Source organism: Antedon bifida, chromosome 3 (assembly GCF_963402885.1).
Source record: "Antedon bifida chromosome 3, ecAntBifi1.1, whole genome shotgun sequence".
NCBI lineage: Eukaryota > Metazoa > Echinodermata > Crinoidea > Comatulida > Antedonidae > Antedon > Antedon bifida.
Genome location: NC_136228.1, coordinates 28116183 through 28141291, shown reverse-complemented (window position 1 = coordinate 28141291; position 25109 = coordinate 28116183). Strand labels below are relative to the sequence as shown.

The 25109-nt window shown below is 29.2% G+C and overlaps 1 protein-coding gene across 3 annotated transcripts in view; it reads right to left on the bottom strand.

Annotated features, from left to right (window-relative positions):
- Positions 1 to 25109, bottom strand: part of LOC144836889 (pre-B-cell leukemia transcription factor 1-like) — an 85638-nt gene that overhangs the window by 34674 nt on the left and 25855 nt on the right. The window lies entirely within an intron of this gene.

The window sequence follows — 25109 nt, the reverse complement described above, 5'->3', positions numbered from 1 at the left end:
AAACATTATTTGCAACTTTCGTAAAGTGGTTTTACTAGACATTTTCAGTTTTCTGTGGAAAAGCTTCAGGGTACATTTAAAAGAATACAAACATTATTTGCAACTTTTTAGTCTAATTTAAGACATTTTAAGTTTTCTGTATTTGCAGAAAATCTGGGCATGCATTTGAAAGAATACAATTTATATTATTTGTACATAAAGTCTGCTTTTAGAGTGATTTTTAGTTTTCCGTGTCTATGGTTTAGGAGAGACTATATTACCTTTGTTACTATTATTTTCTACAGATACAATCTCATTAAATTTCATAATTAATTCATTTAACAAGTTCATTAGCAAGTAACTCGGTCTTAGTTCACTATAGATTCTAATGAAGATGGTCCTATCGCAGATTGAAGTAACAAAATCCTAATTGGCAAAACTGAAACATTTTAACGATCACCAACAATTTAGCAACACAGTTCAGGTTACAGATGATCTGATCGACCTAATCAGCGTTAAATTTGCACTACTTATCTGAACTGCAAACTTAGAAACTCAAGAACCAAAAAAATCCTTTTTTAAATTTGTAATAATCAAGATAAATTTTGGTCCCTTACTAAACTTTTGTAATAATTCATTTTAAAATAAATTATTAGTTTTACAACTTCATCCTAAATAAATAAAATAAAATTTATTTATTGAATATTTTTGCTATTGCACGGTTGATGTTCCACTTTGGAAATGATGCTTTAGAATGAATCAGTAAATAAAAAGATACAGCAGAATAAAAATACAAATGACTCTATTCTATTTGTTTTATTCTTTACTTGGCTGTCCTCTTGAATACTACACAATAAAGTCTTGACTTATTAATTGGACACTACTGATCTCTTTGTATATTACTATTAATAATAAATCAGTTTTCATAAATATTATTTATACTATTTTTCTTATTAAACATTAAAATTTCTATAATGTATCCTTCCACTTCTATACTGCACAAGATTGAACAGCTTTGTTCAAAAGGTCGGCATACTATTTTGTTGCTGGCAGGCTGATGATTGGCATACATACAAATTTCTTGTCACTTTTATGTGACTATTCTTTCTTTTAAATACTCAAAAAAATATAATAATTATGAGCCTCAAATTTTTTTTATTTGTATCATATATATATATATAATATAAAATCAAACTTAAAGTTCAAATTCACTATATTTTCTAAATATAATTAAAATAAACTCACAATGCTGAATGCAATTGATTCTGCCATTACACTTTAATGCCTTGAAAAATAACCGTAAATGTTGTAAATCGATGCAGATTTTTAGTATAGTATGTAGTTAAGTGATGTGGAATACTTTAATCTAAGATTCTTCGATGTTCATCCCAGAAATTGAAACAATTCACTTTTCCCCCTTTCAAAATTCCATAATAAAAAATGATTTATTTCATAGTGTATATAAAATTTTCAACCTAAACCAAAGGTTTTGCCCTAAAAAGTACCCTCTACTCATTTCGTTACAGGGCCATAAATAATGTGGTAAACATGACAGAAAAAATGTTACTGCTCATAATTTTCTACGCCAATTACAACACAGAGTTTAAGTCGGAAAATCTCAACAAAATTGTTGCTCTGGGTTGCCTATTCCCTGTTCCATACGTAGTGTGGCACATGCAATCCAAGTTGTAATCTCCTAGATGATCCAGTTAATCCCAGCAATATGATCGTACCGTTTAAACGCAGCAATTGAAAAAGCTGTACTAGAGTTTTTAAGATAGAGAGCCCCCTTGTGGTCACCCTATAGGGAAAAAGGTAAGGTTAATAACATGGCTGTGAGCCAGCACACTGTGACTCATTTATCTTCTAAACCACAAGGAAGATAAACTGAACGCCTTGATGGAAAGAGTCACCAACACACAATGATTTATACCAATAAACAACTCAATTTTGAAATTATAGTAGAAATGATATTTATACAGGATTTGTTATTACTGTATTGTTTCACTTAAATTCTATCAACTTGTACATGTTATTGTTTAAATGTAGTCTTGATTGAAGATCTATTTCAATTTTAAAACATAACTTTCAAAGGAACTTTATGTTTAAAATGTATTATAAAATATGTATAATTAAACAAAAATTATTTAAAAACATATTCTACTTGCCAAAATGATTTGTATTTATTTCTCAGTAATATAATAATACTATACTGTACAGTACTTTACTATTAAAAGACAAAATATTAACTGTTTATAAATGATTAGTAAACCTTTCTAAGAAACAAGAATGATCTATTTAAAAACTTTTTATAGCTTATCTAATTTACCATAAAATGAACCAGAACTGTAAATTCTTTGCCACTTTAGCCTACTTCACCAGAAATAAGTGTCTACTAACAGAGTAGGCCTGACAACCAACGATTTACAACCTAGCTAGGTTTACCTGACAGTTTGGCCTAGCCAAGCTGACAGCTAGACATTCTGAAAAGAAATTCAAAAGCTATAGTATAGTGAAGGTACTGTATTGAACATACAAACCAATCAAGTATACACAAACACACACTGCTCTAGGCCAGTTCCTGGCTAACCCTACATATTCTGATTTGACCCAACTATGTCACTTGGCCTACATTTACAATCACATGATTAAGACATTCCCTAGCTCACATTTCTCCTAGTTGAATTTTTTTCTCAATCTCCGCTATAGAATTCAATCACTCTAGGCTAGTGAACTAAATAACAAAACATGAAAAAATGTCACCCTGCGATAATCAACCCATTAGAAATATGCCGTTGAGAAAATTGCCCAACAAGATAAAAATTTCTCAATCATCATTACCGTCGGTAAATCGGAATAATTATCGCAATTCGTCCATTTTTTTTGTAACGACCCGCTCTATATTTGAAATGAAATCAACGATACTTACACTTAATTACTGTGCACAAAAGGCAATTCATACGAACACAAAGTTTGGGTCTATATCAATAACGTGCTATGTATGCTATGTAGAAAAATATCTAGGTAGTTAGGAGATATTAAAGATAAAATTGCACAGGCACATAATGTACCTTGTTTATTGTAGATTACATATTTTTTTAATCTAATATTTTTTTCTGAAATCTGTGGTGTAGCAAAAATATTTTATCAAATGATCACTAAACATCAAGAAAACAAAAAGCATCAGTTTAGTATTTTAATAAATATTGTCTTTCTTTGTTGATAAATTAAAAGTAAAATAAATAATAAATATAACAAATAAATAATAAATGATTCTCTTTTAATATTCTATTTTAAAATTTTACAATAAAATTGTAATTTTGAATTAATCAAAATTTAATCATTTAGTTAGGCCTAGAATCAAATATGGTTCTCACAAACCCCAACAGAACTAATAATACTACTATATTAATTATTTATGCATGAAATACATTTTTATTTAAGATTTTTTACTGAATTTTCTGTAAAATGTTTTTATTTTGTTACTAAATCTTATTACAGTATCTCTATTAATCATCCTTATTTATTTCATTAGTGTATTTAATATTCAATAATTTTACAACCACCATTAATCATTGGATAATACTACAACAATAGGAATGATTTATAAAATAATTATAAAATCATTTAGCAATACTTTAAAATCATTATCTGCCATCAATCATATCTATCATCATTTTTATCTACTGGCAGACACGACATCTAACTTCCACTTTCCGCTTCAGCGACTCAACACCTAGTCAACACTTTTCCTCACAGATCTGAGCTGTGTATGAATATCTCACTCACTGGGTATAGCATCAGGCTACGATGTTAGTTACCTAAACTAGAAAATGAGAATTTACGAGCTTACAGACGTAAAATCCTAAGCAATCTGCTGGAACAAAGAAGAAGTAAATTGTAAATTTGCTGTAGTAGTTGAGGTGTAAGCATTATAACCAAACACATTCTTCCCCAAGGACAAATGGGTGAAGATCACAAATAATAATTGAAATATCCATTCAGATTTACTTACAGTCTGACTCTTTTACGATTTATATTTGCAACTTTAAACAATTGCTGTTCCATTACAAAAATTACAGAATTTTTATCCAATAGTTTTATGAATACTATGGTTTATTTTTTGTACTGTACATTACACAATTCCTTGTGTATTGAAAATTGTTTGCTAATATGAACATGAAATTTAGTATGCATTGCACAGAGTAATCAGTAATAAAATGAGCAATCACTCGCACATTTATTATATATTACTATATGATGGTAGATGCTAGTCTTCTCAATATTGTCTTTTTATGACCCTTTGAAATAATGAAAGGAAATGGCGAAAATGTTATGACTCTCGGCTTTCATTACCAAATTCATGTACGTCTTTAAATGTGTGATAACGTATACAACAGCTAATGAAAACTGACATGCTATGCTGGGGGAAAAAGACGTGACAGGGCAATTGTAGCAAATTGAATAGAATATCCTCACATTTTAGAGATTATTGAAACATCTTGTGTAAACACGATACTAATGCATCAAAATGTTAACGAATGGATATTATAAACACTGAAATAAGTATGTATAAATGAATTGCATTATATTTAAATATCTTTGCTAGTTTGTAATCAATATGGTTAACATGCCTATTCATTTATAAGTGTGCTTGATTCAACATGTCATTTTTGATGTATTCAAACTGATGGAGTCAAGACATGAAAACATCAACTCCTGCCTAATATCAAAACAGTTTCACAAATATTGATTTTTTTTTCTTCACTCTTTTAAAATCTCAAGGTTAATGTAGACGAGTGTAGGTATTTAGCATCGCTATTCAGAATGTGTACATTCATACGAATGACAAATTAATTCTATAATGTTCTTTTCTGTGCTACTATGTAATTCTATCATGCAGCTTTGGTATAGAGTAACAAAGGATCACATGTTCCAATAGCCTTAACTGATTTTTCATTTCATCGTTAATAAATTCACTTTCCTAGCTGAAAAAATGTTAGTAGTAGTTAGGTAACTCCCTCGAGAATTTCAATGCGGGAATTTGTCCATTATGAAACATGCTCGTATTCAAAGATTAGACAATGCGACAATTTGTATTGCGATTTGTATATTTTTCTAGTGAATTGCTTTTTACACAAAAGGAGAGACTGAACCTTACAACAGATCAATACAGCGTAAAATATCAATCTTAAAATCAAATATCAAATCAAAAGAAAACAAATTTTGTAAAACCTTTAAAGAAATAAATCAATTGATAAATTTGACAGTTTATTTATTTTTAAGTCAACAGAATTTAATTCAACCTTTATACTTGAGAAATCAATTAATACAAAATACCAAACATTATATTTTGATATTAAATTGATCAAGAATTTAATTAATCACTCTTAAATCAATTTTTTAAATGAACAATCAATTACAATAATTTAAAGCTAGTATAACTGTTATTTAATATTACTGTATACCAAGGTTATAAGTGAATCAATAAAGAGATACAGTAAGAATAATTTTTACAAATCAATAGAGTAAAAATACTGTATATTGATTAGATACGGGAAAACATAATATACTGTATTATTATTAAATTGAGTGTGATGTAATGTAACAAATTATTCATTTTATTATTGTTATTTCTGATAAACAATAATACCAAACATAAGTAAATATTATAATAATATTATTATATATTTTTTTTTTAAAGATCTGTGATACAAACAACACAAATTGAAACACATAAAATGAATTGTTTTTGATAATAAATAAAAAAATATTCCATGTGTAATAAGAACTACTGTATAACATATAATGTCCACATTTACTGTACTCTACCTATTTGAAAAGTCACCGATATGATCTGTGCTGTTTTTTTAACCATTTAAATTACTTATTCATGTATTATGATAAGTAATTTATAGCATATACCGTTTAACCTAATTGCTCGGAAGGATAACACAAGATTTCTTCATAAATGGCCGAGCAGTTAGACCCTTTATATTGATTAACTTATCAAATTTAACAATAAATCAAGCCAATATATATCTTTAAATTGGTAAGTAACTCTCAAATGACATGGACAATATTGGCATACATGAAATAATATTGTTTTAAAATTACTTCTAGCATCTCACAATCACAATTAATTTACACTTTGGAAATATTAGCTTTGTGTGATATTTAAAGAATTTTTATAACAATGACATTGGCAGTCAATAACTAAAACCATAAATTTATGGACATTATTGTTTGTACCTTGTTTGTTAAAAGATTTATAGAACATTTTTAAAAAAGCAACCAAATTAGGAACATCTGAAGAAAGAAAAATTACATTGCAATATTTTGTAAACAATTTTAGTTAATAAGATAATTAGTAATGGTTTGTACTGTATGTATGTACAATTTTTAAAAAAGATTTCATATAAAATGAAGTTGAATAATTGTAATACATTTCTATTTTGTAAATCAGTGCATAATGTGCATGAAAAATATCCCAAATATTTTTTTTTTACACATACAGTAATCTTTACTATTTAAAAAAAGAAATATAAATTTGTAAGTAGATTTTTTGTTAATGAATTTACATTAAATAAAAGACCATATCATATTATAATAAATCTGATAATGATAAAAAATTGTTTTGCAAGAATAAATAACAGTAGATTCTAAAGGTTTTATTAATATTTGAATAATAATAATAATCTATTGATGCTAAAGTTACTGTCGCCAGTCCTGTCGTTATGAGGTCATTGGACATTTTTTTGTTAATGGTAAAGTTCACTAAAAGGTCATTATCTTTCATCTCATTTGGATGCTTATGACTTAAAAGAGAGAGAAAGTGTAACTGCTCTTAAGTACTACACATGTTCAGCTAAAGAATTTTAACTGTTTTACCAATTGTTAGCGCATGGTATGCCATGCATGGTGTAGTTGTGGATATTAAAGCCTTAATAATGTTTATGATAGCGAAATCAATAATGGAAATATACAATATTTTGCAACAGCGTTTGAATTGTAAGATCGGCAGGTGACCAAATGCAACTATTAAATTTTAAAAACACAATAAATTAATTTCTTAAGAAATTTTGTAACAAACATTGTCAAGATTCAGATGTTACTTTCAATATATAATTTCAGAATAATCAAGTTCAGGCTCTATCGAACTGTGAGTGTGATGCCTTTATTGATAAACTTCTTTTAACATGATAGTTATGTTCACACTGACGCCGAATTCTAATCATGAAAAAATTAGTGTAGTGTTTAAGAATAGAACTGTTCACACTACGGTATGTTGTTTCGGATTCCACACAAAATGTATGGACATGTGTCCAATCTAAAAGGGTAATGTAATGCTGAGCTTTCTCTGGCCACCGTACCAACATGGGCTCAGTGTGAATATACAGGTAGCCTTAAATTTGTGTTAAATACGACAAGTAAACAAAAATGGCTCCAAAAACATTGGTAACCAAATTAATTTTTATTTACTCAAATTCAAATAGATATAATTTTTTTTAATTGTAAATAAGCTTTTTCACACATTAAATAGAATTATAAACAAGCATGTACTAGTGTATTTTAAAGTCTAGTTTCCAGATGAAGATTTCTGGTTGTCTACACCGGGGCAAGATTTATGTTAATCATCTATTTCGCCTGACAAACAATGTAACATAATATTTATTTTGATAATGACCATGATTTTGACAAAACTTCAATTTTCGAATATTTTAAGATAATTTTGTAAAATCGCATTTCAACTTTAAAAGAATCACAGTAATAACAATACCATACAGATTTCAGTCATGACCAGTTCAAACATTGAATTGCGAGCAGCCAACCGTGTCAAACCGTTAAAGGACGGCCATGTCAAATTATCCTTCACACTTGTGTAACATAGCTAATCATCTCTCCACTATCAACTATAATTGGCAATTATCAAACAAAAGAAAATCATTCACAGTGTATTAAAATTCTCACTAGAATCACCAACATGACATTTTATAACAATACAAAATGACTGTATCATCAACATGATTGGTACAGTACACCACTACTATAATATAATGTCCATTAAACCGTTTATTCCACAATTTGTTAAAGCATTGTATTAAGGTGGAATACGTAGGTAGACACTGGCAAAATCATTATTCATTTTTTATTAAAGGAAATTCCATTGCTAGGCTTTTGAATCAAAGAACTACTACAGTATATAAAAATTTCAATCCACAAAGATTCTTTTTTTAACCATTGATAAAACATTGAACATATAAATTAGGTACAGTAGTTGCAATCACATGAGTACAGTGGGTCCTGTGTAGTTCTCTCATAATATATATTTTTTTCTATTGGTGTATGGCAGGCCAAATGTGCCTCTCATTCTTTCTTGACATCAACTAGATACAGTTTTGGGTTTTTCCATATTAACTCAAATTTAAAATTAATGTTAATTCAAATTTTCTCAATTATAAAAAAAAACAGTAAGCAAATTAAAATGGGAGAAAATCACTGAGAGTAAAGGCATTTTCTATATAGCGTTTACATCTTATTTTACACGATTTAGAAATCAAGAATTATCATAATATAAATGCCTATACTATACGTACTATGATCTCTTTATTGAATAGAGTACTGCTTCAAGTGTTAACACTGTTTAATGTGGAATACGTCTATCTAAAGCATTTCCAGATTTTAAGTACGGAAAACGATATTACAAGCAGTTGAGCTGTAATGGAAAATGGTCTCATTGCAAATTGGAGAATTTACTTACAACGTTCATTTAACGAAACATAGATATCTTTTCAATGACTTGAAATTGCCACGCGTCAGTATTAATCACAACATCAGCTTATACGGGTTAGCGTGGAAAATGGGCAGTTTTTACGAGTAAAAACCTATTCCCAGACGCTGCATTGCATTTGCATCATTTCCACAAATGACTCTGATGGAGTAAAGACCCCGGGTGTTGCCATCAGCAACAGTCAAAGTTCATGGGGCATCATTTGTAAAGCCGTCTCTCATTAAAAACCAACATTAAAATCCTGAAAAATTTAATTTGAAACTGAAAAGTATGTACTAAACCGGATTGTTAATGTTACATTACAATAATTTGACTGCCTCTACAAAACTATTCGTACAATATGTGCCGTGAAACATGTGTATGTAAAGTATAATTAAACAATGCTGTAGCACTAAACGGAGACTGTCAGAAGATGAATAATGTGATAGTTACTCATAATCCTTTCCATTGATACTACTAATCCTTTGTATTAGAGATCAGGGTAAAGCTATGAGGCTTCGTAAACCATTCTAATACCAACAATTTATCTTATTATTCTTTATTTCTTTTCGCGCGCTATATAGATATTCCTCATCCCCTCGGGCTAAACAAGAACTGTCAAGGACTATGATAATTGCCGTTCATGGCCGTTTAATACCTTCCTGTAAAAGACGATTCCTCAACGAAAAGTCTTCAATGTAAAAATTTGAATTTTTAACTTTGTCCCCCTTCCATCTACTTACTGGTTTGTTCATGATATGCATATTTTTAATAATATTAGTGGTAAGTGATAATCAAAATGCCTCAAAGGGTTTATAAATAATCAGTAATTTATGACTAGCTAAAGACACCATTCAACAATCACATACAATTCTATACTCCTATCTGTAAATATTATCGCCTTGCTTTGATATTATGTAAATGAACGCCAGAGGCGAGTATTGCCAGTGTACACCATCTTAATATAACTATTTCCTATTAAGATCGACTTGGGTAAACAATTTAAATACGGTAAAATCTATAAATCAATAAAGAATATCAGTTTTTCTGTGTATTCACGTTAGTTGGCGCTGTTAATGAGTTTTAGTGTGAAATCAAATCTGATATGGTATAAGAAGACGCGAGATATTCAATGCACATAGCTTATCTAAACAATTAATTGCGTATTTATTATTGTCAGTGTGTATCAACTTATTACTTTTGACACTGGTTATTCACATTTAACAAAGGATGTAATTTCTTTATCATAAAATGGATCAACAGTAGTCGATTTCTAATCAGAAATTCATTGGCTAACCATAGGGCAAGATCAAATGACCAAATTATTACCGATATTAATAATTAAATACACACGATGATACTGTAATAGAAAGCCTTATTATGTAATAATAATGCACTACAATCCTATTAATTTTTAAACAGTAAATGTCGGGAATCGCAACTGTTAAGTTAGCTTTAAAGCGCTTCATGTTGATAGTTTGTGATGAATAAATCAATGAGATGCATTTTAAACAGATTTAATCAACGAAATGAAAACTTTAGCACTTGTTTTTATGATGATGAAAGCTTTCCTACATTCGCACTGTGAATACTAATACTTCCAATTCATACCAAAAAAGATTGTTGTTAAGTATATTTTACATTCAAAAGTTAATATTAACATTAAGAATAAAGATTTATGTTAATTATGTAATTACACTGTAATTTTAATTACTTATTTATTTATTTGTTTTTTCTTGACCTTCTGTTTTGTCTATTCTGAAAAGTGTTGAAATAAACAAATGAAATATATTGTTGTTAAAGGCTGTTACTGTATCTCTTCCTCATTTTGGGGTATTTTTGTATAAATTAAATTAATTGAATTATATAAATTTATAAATGTATTTATACTAATTATTTATATTTTCATTTGATGAACAAACAAAAAATTTAGCAGTTCCATGTTAAAATTTATTTCTTATATGGATTCATTATTATAATTAATATAACAAAACAGATGTAATTAGATAAGCAGTGTACTCATTGAATAACATTTAAAAGTATTTTGAATAAACACAGCTCCTCTAAAGAATTATTTAAAAAAAAAAACTTTAAAACTTGTTTACAATTTATACCAAGAACAAATCCAACTTCTTTGACATCTTCATTACTATAAAGCCAATAAACACTCTTTAATTCGCTCTCATTCCCCTGGTACTGACGAGGGATAACATCTACATCACCCCCTTTTACTAGGCTATAAATAGGAAGTAAGAGTTTCCTTTGCGAGGACTTGGCTGAGCCGCGAGCCATCCCTGCTGCAAGTCATATGCTAGTACCAGGATGTGAATCATGAGCTCAATAGAGTCGACGTATTAAAGTGGCCGTGCCGATACAGAAATCTACGCATGGCAAACTAACCGTGAGAGATCACGATGTAACTCTTTAATTGTTTTTACGAGACATCGAAAAGTGACGAGAGAGTAAAATAGTCGCTTTAAACACTAAGCAAAAGCACTTGTGTACTTTTCTATAGAACTTGGCAAGTATGCAAATGAGTATAATTTACTTATGAACAAAGCTACAGTACTGTGGCTACAAATATTAAAATTGAATAGCTCAGTGGTAATTTTTGCTTCCTCTTCTTTACGGACAAAAATTTATGAACCAACGGAATCAAACAATTATCCAAAAAATGTATTTTTCAATTTATCTTTTTTTTTATTAATTATTATTTTTTTATAAGAAAATATCAACAATTACACAAAGTAGGAATTTGAGTCAGAGGGAATCCATTGTAATACAGTAACTAACAAACTGTCATGAATTTGGTATACATTACAACAAGCCTTCCAGTGCCTGGCTAGTGCTGAGTTGATTTATTTCCTTGATAGCATTTATAGGCAACATTCACATCAGCACATTCAAATGTTAATGTTCAATGGACTTTGTATTAACAAATGTTATTTATAGAACATTAAATAAGCATGTTTTTACACTTCCTCATTAGGAAACGGTTCGTTCAGTCTGTACATTGCCGTCACAGAAGTAATACAGATAATACTGTACTGATTCTCAAAATTGAAAGCTTTGTTTACCAATGGCTCTTATTAAATCTGGACAATTGATTTAAATACTTTGAACAAAGTACAGTACAGTAAAACATTTAGAAAACATTTTTTTTGTTACTAATCATTCACATATTAAACTGTACTATTTGCGCTTCAAGTGTGCTATTTACAATACTGTACTATAATTACAGTAATTATGACAATTTTGATTTAATTTGGGATACAAGTTTTAATTGGCTCCTATTAGAACCACTTATTAATATTATATATAACAATTTATCTGAATTATTAACTGTAAGAGTTTGATTTAATTATAGAAACAAAATGTGTACATAAAGGTGCACTTAAACAAGAATATTGATATTAGTACAGTAAATTGTACTCTACACTCATTTGAACATTATGCAGTACGACATTTTTGTTTATTTTTACTATAATATAATATTTTAAGTTTGTTAAATTTATTTGTATTGTATTTCCGAATGTGCGCATGCCCAAGCGAAAGAACAACCATGTGTTGATCTGGGCATGATCAGTGATAATATTGAATTAATTATTAAGTAAAAAACATTGTACATCAATTCATCACTACTGCATTTCAACTGTAAACCTAGATATTTTCTATCAACCTAAAGTAAAAAGCCATAATTGAAATGTTATTAAAGGTGTCATTGTTAGTAGAGTTTTTATCGTTATTTTTTATTGTTTACGACGTTGAACAAAGCGAGAATTGATAATGTAGTGTTCTCAACGGATCTTGTTTATTCAATCAGTGTCAAAGATTGTATCAAACACCATCGTTAAGAAATATAATAAATTGTCTTCAGTTAAATTCAATTCAATAAATATTCCAATAAATAAATATTATGTAAAAATGTTACTTTTCCTTTTGATTGTGGAATTTTTTTAAATTAAATATATCGAATATATTTCAATAAAACGTACTGCCGCTATACAGTAGACCAAATATCTTAATAATATTAATTAACTTGTTCACCAATGATTAAAATTAGGAATGATCGCCCAAAAATATTAAGCACTTACTCCACAGTAAAATAAAACATTTTAAATTAATATTTAATTTTTTTTTGTTTTAATCTAAACATGTGGATGTATCAACCCAATAACACATTAATTATCTTAATTGATTCTTCCATCTTTGTTAACGTGCAAGAATGTCACTTTCTATTTTATTAATATAACAAGCATTCTTAGAATAAATCCATAAAAATGGAGATATGTATTGAAAGGAAATAAATTTATTAAAATGATAGAACACAATATATAGGCAATACATAATATCATAACTTCTAAATAACACACATGTTTCTATTAACAACAATAGTCAGCCTGGCATTGTTACCAACCAAATACACAACTTGGTAAGATATTCATTACATACTGTATGATAGGTTGCTAGTTTGTTTGTAAGGAATTCCTCCAAGGCCCACATGCTGAGACCAGGGTCTTGTGGTCACTTGAATTCCTTAACCATGATAAATGGTTATAGCATAAAGGGTAAAGGTCATAGGTATATAATCAATGCAAATGATATGCGAGAACATTAACAGCTACACTTAAAAGCATTTCCTCACCATTTTTTTATTAATATTTGCTAAACGGTGAAAATTGTTTGTAACGTCAGTTTAACTATTAGCGTCATTGATGTCATTTCAGATTGGTTATCTTTTCATCTCAAATATTCACTAAAGGCAAAGATGCAAATTAGTCATCTTCAATTAATTAGCATAATCAGGTCATATAGCTAATGACGGGGTACTAATGTAGCAACAGAGTACTTAATAAAAGCAGTAGCCTTTTACAATTTTTATTATTACCAATTGTGAGACTACTAGATGTTGTTAATGAACCAAAACTAGACAATCATGGTATATAATTGTTTTGATGAGGACATGAATAGAAATTGATAATTGTTATGGTTTACTGGCAAAATTCAAGGGTATATTTATTTCAATATTTCATGTTCATGATTAATCTTTACAATATTTTATATTCCTATCTTTATAATACATACACTTTATCACAATAAAATCTAAATACAAAATAAACTACTTTAATATGAATGAATTTAAATGTTGAAAATAAAAACTGGCAAAATAATAAAATGCATGTATTTCGGTATACAAATGAGAGAATGTAAAGTTACTTTATTATTTTGTCAGAATTCTTATCCAAATACATATTTTAAAATTCAAAAAGAAATATTAGATGTCCTTGAATAGCCATAAACTGCATTTTGCCAACAAAATCTATCACACCTCAGAGGTAGACACCTAAGTTTATTATGGATACAGTAGGTACTGTTAGTTACTGCCGGTCAATAGAGCACTTTGTGTATAACATTAATACTAATACTAAAAGTATTGACATCATTTCAACACAGTAGCAAAATAGAGTATTATCCACTCCAGACAGGTGCATCATAATCATTACAGTTTAGAATAAAATAGGGATTAATAGTTACCAGAAATAAACCATAGTTATAAATAGCCCAACACAATGCACATTATGATACTGTAGTTTGGTTTTCTTCCAAAACATAATGCCCCTGGTTCAATCCTGCTATTGGTGAAATGAACCAGGGCATTTTTTAAAAAGAAATCTTAAATATTAAATCCTTAATAGTTGTCAGCTAGACTGAGAGTATTGATTATATAGTTTAGTTGGTCTGGGGGATGACCGATGACACATCAATTGACCTGACCTAGGTTGGCCGTCGGTCCTCGGCCGTCGCAATTCGAAAGCTAAGTATTATATTTAATGATATTGAATTTGTAAAGCAATAATAAAAACAAAACAAAAGTTAGGATACAGTAATTGAATTGTAGTACGTACAGTATGTACAAATTATATTATAAACATATCACATTTGATGAAAGAATTTTTTCTTCTGTGTGACCCCGAAAAAATATCTATGTTATTAGCCTTACATAACTTAAGGCATTAATTTACCTTTAAGAAAATTACCTGAAAAGGGATCAAATGAGATTTAATTTTGCCAGCTTGAGTTTAATTTTTGTCTCATATTGTCATGATTTATTGCCTTGAATATCGTAATAGTGGTGGCCAGTTTAGCTGCTAGCTAGTTTATAGTATTCTTTAGGTTTTAAATTAATTCGTTGGTAGTTTTAGTGAAATTGAAAAAACTATAAAGACGTCTTTTTATGATTGCTTTTTTTAAGGTTTAGAAATTAACAAACTTTCGTATTCTTCTTTTTTGTTTATGGTAGACGTGATGGCGTCTATTGTAAATAACCATGTCATTTTTGTTTATAGTTAGTACATAAATGATATGTACAATGCAAAACAAAAGGAGATTTGATATTTCAATTAAATCTATCAAGTTTTGTATTGTTAATCCTATTATTTTAAGGATAAAGTATAGAATTGACGATGTACTGTATAACAATGGAGGAAAGTTTGATTGGTCAATTGATTGTCCATAAATAATTATTATTTTTTTCCAAACCCTACAGTAACTCAAGAATTACCTTATACAATGTGTTCATTGTGTTTTAAATTTCAGATCAGTCTATTATTAGCAGAACACTGAATTCTGGGCAAGAGTGGTGTTTATATGGAGGCTATCAGTATTATGAATTAGTTTTTTCTTAAACATGATTAGATAGTAGAGAGATCATTTGTGCAATAAAATAAAATACAATAATAGAGGAAATATATTTTATTCCAGAGAAAAACTGTATGTTTGGCTTGTTTATAAAGATTTTTAAAGATTACGAATAGAGATAAAGTATTAGATTTATTCAAAACTAGTACTAGTTATACATTTATGTATTGCTAATGTCAAGAGTTGATATTGGCGTAAGTTAGTGTTTATTTACATATTTTATCACTTAATATTACCAGGGTAAAAGTAGCTTTTAAATCAATATAGATGTTGCAATGTTTACAACATTTCCAATGCAAATGATGTAAATTGACGCTATAGGGTAGAGCAACATTCAATAGTCAAGTAGCGAGGAACAAATTTGCAATTCGATTTTAAAAATTCAAGTCGCAGCCTGATGTCGAGGAAGATTTTGTGAATATCACTTAGCCCAAGTCGAGTGCCAAAGTAACTCATTAGATGTAATTGTTGGCAGACGGACATAGAATACGCAATTTCTGGCAGCAATTCTAGGCCATAATTGACCTATTTGTACAACCCCTTAAGTCTTAAGTTGTCTTTAATAATCAAGTCAACCCTTTGTACTTATTACAACAGATCTATATACTTTCTAGCGATAGATTAAATGTCGGTTTGCGCTAATCTTTCTTCAATTTAGGATGCAAATCGCGCAGAGCTTGTGAAATTACAAAGGTTCAACAGCCGTGAACATGCCGCCTTTTCGCGGGTTACAATCATTTTCTGTACGCAATCTTGTATTCACATCATGTTGTTGATCAGTGTAATCTATACAAATTCTTCAACACTTTATTTCAGCATGAGATCTATCAATATCTAATGTCAGAGTAAGGCATGGCAGCTATTTAACATTTTCAATACACTGTATGTTTACAATTTACATACAGTAGATGTACCATTGTTTTTTTTTATTCTAAAATTATTTCACTCATTTTAATACTAAAGTATTTAATCTATTAAGTTATCTTTAAAAATGGTATTATAAATAAATAATACGATTTACAATACAGCAGATTTTCATTTAGAGATAAATACTGTACTTCTTCACGCTTTAATTTATTTCACAATTATTTCAATATTTAAACAAATATTGAATTCTTTTTTATTACTTAATTTATTTTAACGATATCTTATATCATCATACATGATTAATAAAGGTTTCTCATCTAAATCCATCTAAATCGTACAAATTGTTGATGTTAATTTTTTCACAGATTGTTCAATTCTTATTTTTAAAATGTTTTAATCAATGACTATCAAATATAGCCTGGTCAATGCTCCTAGACGCTAACACTACAGTACAGGTATGTTTACAACTATTTCATTGATTTGTTACAGAAACCCTCTTTTGCTCCATTTTTATCCACTAGCAACCAAAAATATCTGAATAGAACAGCTGCTATTTTCCCCTACATCCACGCCATTAGACGACTAAGAACAATTCTAGATACCTAAGCCTATACACACTGCACATTACTCTGTATCTAAGGATGTATCAAAATGCATGCTGCTACTTTGATGTATTAATTTAATCACATTACTAATTTGAATACAAAAGACTATACATTCCACCTTGTTTGAAGATTTCTGTTTGTGATTGTCCTTTATTTGTTTTGATCTTAAATGTAATTTTTTTTTTTTATTTAAAGTAAGTACTGACATACTGTACAAAAATATAATGGGGCGGAAATAAATTTAAAATTCAAATGATTTTAACTTACACTCAGTGAGTGTAATGTTATTACTAAACTGCAAAACAATCGAGAATGCACATGAATGAAAATTTGGGGTTTATGATGTGAAATCTAAATCGAATAAAATACAGTAATTATGACACTGATGGTAACTGCAATCTTTGAACAGTATCATTACCCATAGATCAACACAAAGCATTTTTCATAATAAACATTTTGCTTTTTATTGATGTATTTATTACAGAGTTTCCTTTTCTAGCCTATGCGACAAAAATTGCGATAAAAATAATACCAATACTGTACAGGAAATTGAACAATTAATGTGAATTGAGTACATTGATTGTTAAGATAAATATACAGTACTTGAATCAAATTTACCCAGTCAACTTCAGGTCAATAGCTTTTGTTGTAGTGTATTGTTTTGTTTATTGCATACAAAAAATGTGGGAGGCTTTTTTTCTTTGACCATTGTAGACTGTATATTGTATGTGTACTAATATAGTAATACAACAAAAGCTAAAAGTGGTAGTGTATGACTGTGCAACTTACTAATATCTGGATTAAACAAAAAATGACCTTTCTTACTTATATATCATTTTTAAAACATAATCAACAAAAACCCTAACTGCCCTCAATCAAAGCAACCAAACACAACTGATGATAATTTATGACAAAATATCACAAGCCCTAGAAACCACAAAGTAATTCTTTTAAATTTGTTTAATATGTTTAATTGGCTTAACTCAGCCCAAACAGTAAATCTTTGAAACAGACACCCAATCTGAACACCTTCATAAAGAGAAATTCCATCACTCACTTCTTCAGTATAAATACTTATTTCATTAAAACATCTATAACTCTGTTTTTCCCATTATAGATGGTCCATTTAACATAATAAAACATTAAATGTGTTTTTTTCCACATTACTATGTGTACTAATAGTACACCACTATACCTGTGAAATTACATAATACAGAGAAAACCGACTGCCGTTAAAATTAAACCGTTAGTGATTATATGTGTCGGTGCTATTTTTCTACAGTAGATTACAAAAACATGTTATTTACTTTTTTTTAAACCAAATAATTAGAGCGAGTCAATAACAAAATTACATTAAAAAATGGTGATATTATACATTTAAAATGTCATATCTTATTGTTGTAACCGATTTAGTTTACATGTCACAAACTTATAGTGTGTATGTTTATAGTTTATAGTGAATACAGAAGGACTCCCATTAAGGGGACAGTTTCAGGACCCCAAATGTTTCTCCTTAACTGGGGTGCTGCTCGCATAAAAGTTGGCTAGTGTATTGTATATATTTCCCCTCATTTGAATTACAACGAAGTGTTCTCTATAGGAATATCCCACAGGAGGGGTTCTACTGTATCCTATTTCATAACAATACGTTATTGAAATTTGATTGAGGTGATAAAAATAATAATTAATAATTGATTGCTAATGTTAATCATAAATAATTAATGATGTTATGAAAAAAGAAACATAAAATCCCACCGGAACACTCAATGTCATTCAAACATCATTGTCTACTGCAGGAACATGAACTTGAGCTAAGAAGGAACTTGAAGATAATCCCAATAACTAATCCCATAAACTAAGTGCACACTTGAGGATAATCCAAAATAAATAATCCTAAACCAAAGGAGTTGTTACAAAGAAGTGTTGTCCCTTAATGTAACTATACCACACAGGTAGAATATACCACAGTAATACTGAATGGACTCAATTTATGTGGTAGCTACTGTAGCTGGTATCACCTAAAGCAGTTCAAGCACTTATTTAATTGAGAGAAATGTTGTATTGCGATCAAGCCCCTATCTAGGATGTTTACAGGATTTTCGTTTTTCCACAAAAGGGGAAAAAACAAACTACTGTAGGCCAGATAGCTGGTCTCTAGTTAGGCATTTTATGCTAAAGGGAGGTTTAAAATGTCTTTGGGCTTAGCAATGACAGATCACTAAAAATTAGTTGAGTAGATCTTTCTAGGTTTTTGCATTTGATAGAGAGAAACAATATTTTACAACACATAAATCGATACTTTACAAAATAGCAATACATAGTCCTAATAGTATGGTGTAGATCATTTTCAAATGTATCTTAAAACCTTCCGAGTACTGTATCATAATTCTGGTCATTTTCATAACATGTGTATGGATGCGCACAATAGAAAAAACTATTATTATAACTATTACAATAAAAACTATTATAAAGCTTGGTTCCGAATAGAAATACAACGCAAGAACGTAGATAAATAATACATACAGCCTTTTTGAATGGTATTCATAAACACGTAGTCTATAGTAGCTGTATTTACTGGTTAGATGTCAAAATATACATTATGGATTTTTTTTCTTCTTTCTATTCATTGTCTTTACAAAGCTGACAAATGCCCTATGGGACATTTTTGCCAGGTCAAACAGAAAATAATTTACATTAGCATCACTATTACGAATAGCTGTCATTTAATTTTCTCCAGTTGACTGCTTTATGGAAAACCAAGCAGAATTCATGCCTGTTTGTTTAAAAAAATGATTATTTTTATGTCAATTTCTAACAAATGTTATCATTACTACATAGCACTTGATCGCGCCACGACATGAAAAGTCAGTTTTAAATGATTCGTCAAACCGAACGGAGATCTATTGCCAATATCTGTTTTTGTTGATTCAAGCTGTATCCATCTCAGAGAGATTTTAATTCAATTCTGTTGAGCTACTTGTAAGCCTGTTAATAATACAGATTATGAACAATGATTGCTGTCTATTTCCACTGCACTTAATACGTGTGAAATATGAAATAAACAACGCTATGAACAGATATCGCTTGCAAATTTAACACTAAATAAATTAAAAGCTCGTCGAAGAAAATTTTATACGGATTCCATCAAGCATTAAGGTTATATCGTAGGTTAACAAACCATCTTCAATCGTCTTGCAGCATATCTCTGTAATCAATTCATTCATCATCGTTCAACACCTTTTCATAATAAGAAATACAGCAGAGTATCAAAGGGATTATGTTATGCTGATGGAGATGATCTTTGTTTTCATAGAAGTTGTCAAGTAATGTAAGCATTAAGATGCTTATAAAACAAATACAAATATTTAATCACAGTATATTGAAGAAAATTAATTGGCGTATTACAAAAATAAAATATATTTAAGACAAATAAATGAGAAGAAATCTTATAGTCAAGTGTTATTTTGTATGTATGTATTCATTATTAACTTTGTAGTATTTTATTTAAATATTAATTGTTATTTACTTTTAGTTATTTTATATTTTCTGTATAGTATACTGTACAATTCTAAATTGCGACCTTATTTTTATGACAGCGTAAGATAACTTTCCAACACGAGAACTCGTGGTGCGCCGCTAATAGTAGCCTCAGTTGGTTCAAAACGTATGTTTTTAAACAAGCAGAATTTCCAGCAATTTAATGTTAATCTGGAGTATTTCATATTAAATTTTTTCTACATAATAGAAAGCAAAATAATTGTCTTTGTGACAATAAAAAATACTATAGACCTACAGTAAGTATCTACAGTAGTAGATTTTAAATGTAATGTTTCACTTTTTAGCATTTTAACTTCCGGAAACAAAGCTTCCTTCGATATAGGTGATCCTGAGTAATGTATACGTGTGTATTGCATAATGTCAACACACACACACACAATTGCAAGTATGACATCATTGCCAAATCACCGCCTGTTACCTATTAAACATCATTCACAACTCTTTAGCATTAATTACATTTTTATTAAACATTATTACATTACATTTTTTGTCTCATTATAAATATGATATATGGCAATATTTCATTATTTATTATTAGTTATCTATTTTATTTTATTCTAAAAATAGATTTCATAATTTGTATTAAATTAATTCTACTTCTAATTTGTTTGTATTAAATTTATGTACTTATTATTTTTTGCATTATTCCATTAAATTAACTGTATGAAAATGTATTTTAAAATAAAATTTTTATATAAAATATTGTATGAAATGGTGTATATTTTTTTTAATCAAAGAAACTAATTTTTTTGAATGACATAATTGTTACAAATTATTATTTCAATTGGGTCTATAATTAAATAAATTGTTAAATAAAAATATAGTTCCTGGTATTAATATTAATACAAATATTTTTGCTGGAAAGAAATAGATTTTTCGAATCTGTTACTAATTACCTATTACAGAAAATTAGTAAATTTTAATTTGTTGTTTTGTTGGTCATCATCTAGCACGACTGCTGGAATTAGTCAGTGCAATCAATATGTTGTGATATTTTCAACTCTGCGGAATCGTTCAGATTTGAGCCAGACATTTTAATTGAATATTCCAAGCAGTTGCTATGCAGAACAAACATTATGATACAATTAGATGGATTTAACCAAATACAACTAAAAGCCGTGCAAGTAAATTCTCCTGTATTCCTACCACTAATTCGTTGCAAAGCATGCCAAATGGCTTCCCGACGCTATCTTTCATTCGCTGCTCTCGGCTAACGGCTCGTCGAAGTCGATTCTGGCCAATAATTGAGTGCAGATTAAAACATTATTAGATGCGCTTTACAAAGAGGCATCGAATTACTCTCATTGTTTTTAATCTTATTAATTATGGATCGGCAAAATGCTAGTGTTTCCATCGTTGCCGGATAATACGGCGGGTGAAGAGAAAGTGGATGTGAACAGATTCAATGAAGCATAGCATATTTAGTACAAATTTGGCTTAATTTTACAATAAGTTTATTCTTGCCTTTGTTATTGTAAATGCTAGCAAATCTTCCGGCTTTTCGGTTAGAATTTAAAGTAAATCTGAGTCGATAAAGATTCACACAGTACATGATAATTGTCTCTATCCTTCAGAAGACAGTGATTAATGGTAACTTCTGCCCTAGATTCGTCTCAATAATAGTTTTGAATTATTGTTCATTTTTTATTGAATCTCAAGGAATAAAAGATGCGTTAGTGGAAGATGGTGATGAAGTAGTTAATTGGACATGATTATAACAATGAAACTTCCTGATTTTAATGATTTTAATGACAATTACTTGGGTTCATTAATAGGTCATTTTAGATATTGCTATCCATCAGACATTAATATCACTTTTAAAATGAGAAAATAATTTTTATACAGCCAGTCGTATCAAAATTGTGAGAAATTATAAAGAAACTGCCTGGATCAAGGTTTTTATTACTTTTTGAGTAATGTTCTACGCTGAAGGGGGAAAGGCCAATGTCGATTTATCCAGGTAAACTACTGTAGGCACGAATTAGACTATAATCAGAAATTTTTTTTTCAGAAGTTTTAATTTTCATTGTTTTAACAAAATTGTTAATGTTTAATTAGAAGATTTAAACACACTTTATTAATAATTTTTATTTAAATTATAGTATATTATCAAATTTAATTGCAAAATATTAAATAAATCATAAACTGTATTTCAAATTAATTAAAGGTAAACTTTACCTCTTTATGAATACCAGTAAGAACAAGAAATTGCTTTTATTGTCATTGTTTTAACATTAACAATAGTTGATTTAAACATAACATTTAAAAAATATTATTAAAGAGATTTTAATTGCAAAAGTATTGAACAATCAATAGACTACACTTTAAATAATTAAAAGGTATGGATTCTAAGGTTTAATAACAAAAAGAATATTAATAATTAATAAATGTGTACTATTAGTATAATATAATAAATGCAAAATTATAATTCCAAAATAATGTGACTAATAGCAAAATGTCTTTTTCAAAAATGTCAAAATTAAAATCAAGGAAGTGCATCCTGAATAATGAATACATTATTGTCTTTTTTCATGATTGATAATTACCTTCATAATTACTAATTATATATTCATAATTAAAAGTGTACTCTACTACCTAAAAGAAAATCAAATTCATAAGAAAATGATAATCAAGTATAAACCATTAACTTCTCATTAAGATACTTTCAAGGGGGACAAATAAAACACTATTAATGAGTTATTCATTTCTTGTTCAGAAACATAGAAGTGTATTAGCCTGGCCAATACAAATGGCTGTAAAGATCGTATTTATTAATCAGGCTTTGTTTATGCTTCAAAAATTTGTAATAACTAGACTAAGATACTCTCGTCCGTTTCCGCGTGAGCAACCAAGATATTTTGTGAGAAGCATGACTAGAGTTTCACGTACTAAGCACTTTGACTGTACATTCCATGTTTAGTGTTTTCTGGTTCTATTTCTAATACAGCACACTCTCTTGTAGTACTTAGTAAAGTCAAATGCTAAGATCCAGAGTACATATAACAGCAATGTTGAAGATTTTCACAACAAAATATATACAGTAAATAAGATAGGAATTTAAATGAAAAAAAAATCAGAGAAGATTTTAATTTATAAATAGAATAAAATATATAATATAACCAAAGCACTTGACTTGAAGTAGTATTAGTAAGTAAAAGATGGTGAACAAAACATTCTTTGTATTAATTATCCATGTTTATGAAAAAAAACTGTACATTTACATTGTTTAAAATATTGTAGTTCTCTTTATGAAAATATTCATATTAATATAATTATCATTAAGATGAAGAAAAGGACACAATAAAACAGGAAATAAAAATAGCCAACAGCAAGAGTTAGTAGATGATAAATCACATAATCTGACAATCTGGTAACCATGACATGTAGATGATGGATGGGTTAGTGGGCCAGGTTAATTCCTATCTAAACAATAGATGTGACCATCTGAGCTGAACCAATTAGTGGCCTGCCCCACAAAAATTCAGGTACTAGGCCCTCTTGGAGCTCATCATAATCATTTTTGATAGTACTACTGTATGGTAATCAAGCTGTTAGGGTGGGCTCTGTCACACCTTGAAAAGACAATTAATCATTATACCTTTGCTCTGTCAATAACTTTGTTTATGGCAACGCCCTAGGCCTAAATGAACACTTGCAACCAAAAATAGCTACTGCATCAATCTTATATTATAAATCATTATCATCAAAATATAAATAAATTATATAGTCTATTGTTATATTACATAAGGCTTCACTAGTAAAAAGCCTGAATTGTCCCATGCTTACAATTTGAAAAATTGAAGGAAAATGGACTTTTTTTATAGGTGACATTCAATTCTGAAATATATAAGAGGATTTTGGTGCAATTTTACCATCAATTTGTGTGATTTGCTTTCATAATGCGTTTGTGACACCACTATCAGTGCATCACCCCATTCCATATAACCACGACATCCACATTTCTTTCTGTTGTTAAACTACAGTACTTTGCAGGATAATTAATAATACTGCTAATAGAACTATCAAAATAATGCCATGATGATGAGGATGATCTTTGTGGCAGAAGGTTAAAAGATAGATGAATAATTTGCACATGTCTCAATCCATTGTTGGTGTTAAGTGATCCTCAATGGTTACCAGATGGGATCTCTGAAAACCCAAGGAAAATGACAGAATGTCTGACCCTGGTAATTATCAAACCTTCATTTCTATGCCACATATCATTGACTTGAAAGTGATTATTTACAATGTACTTTGTTACTGATAGTATGGATAGGAAAGATCACATTGGTGAAACTTTACTACAGTAGCAGAGCCATAACAGTAGAAATCCTGATTTGGGACACCTCAATCAAGAAAACACTCCTACTGTATAGGGGAAACTTTCACATGAAACGAATGAGAAAAAATAATGTTAACACTACAGTCAACATATTCAGGGGACACCCCATTTAAGGGGACACCCCTTTTAAGGGGACGCTTTATAATATCACCTAAAGGTGTCCACTTAATTTTGTTTTTTATTATTGTGTTATCTTTTGCTTGAGTTTAAAACTAACCTCAAACAACGTCAAATCTACTTTCTTCTTATCGAAATTGCATTAGGAAAAAAAAAGCGCAGAATATTTAGG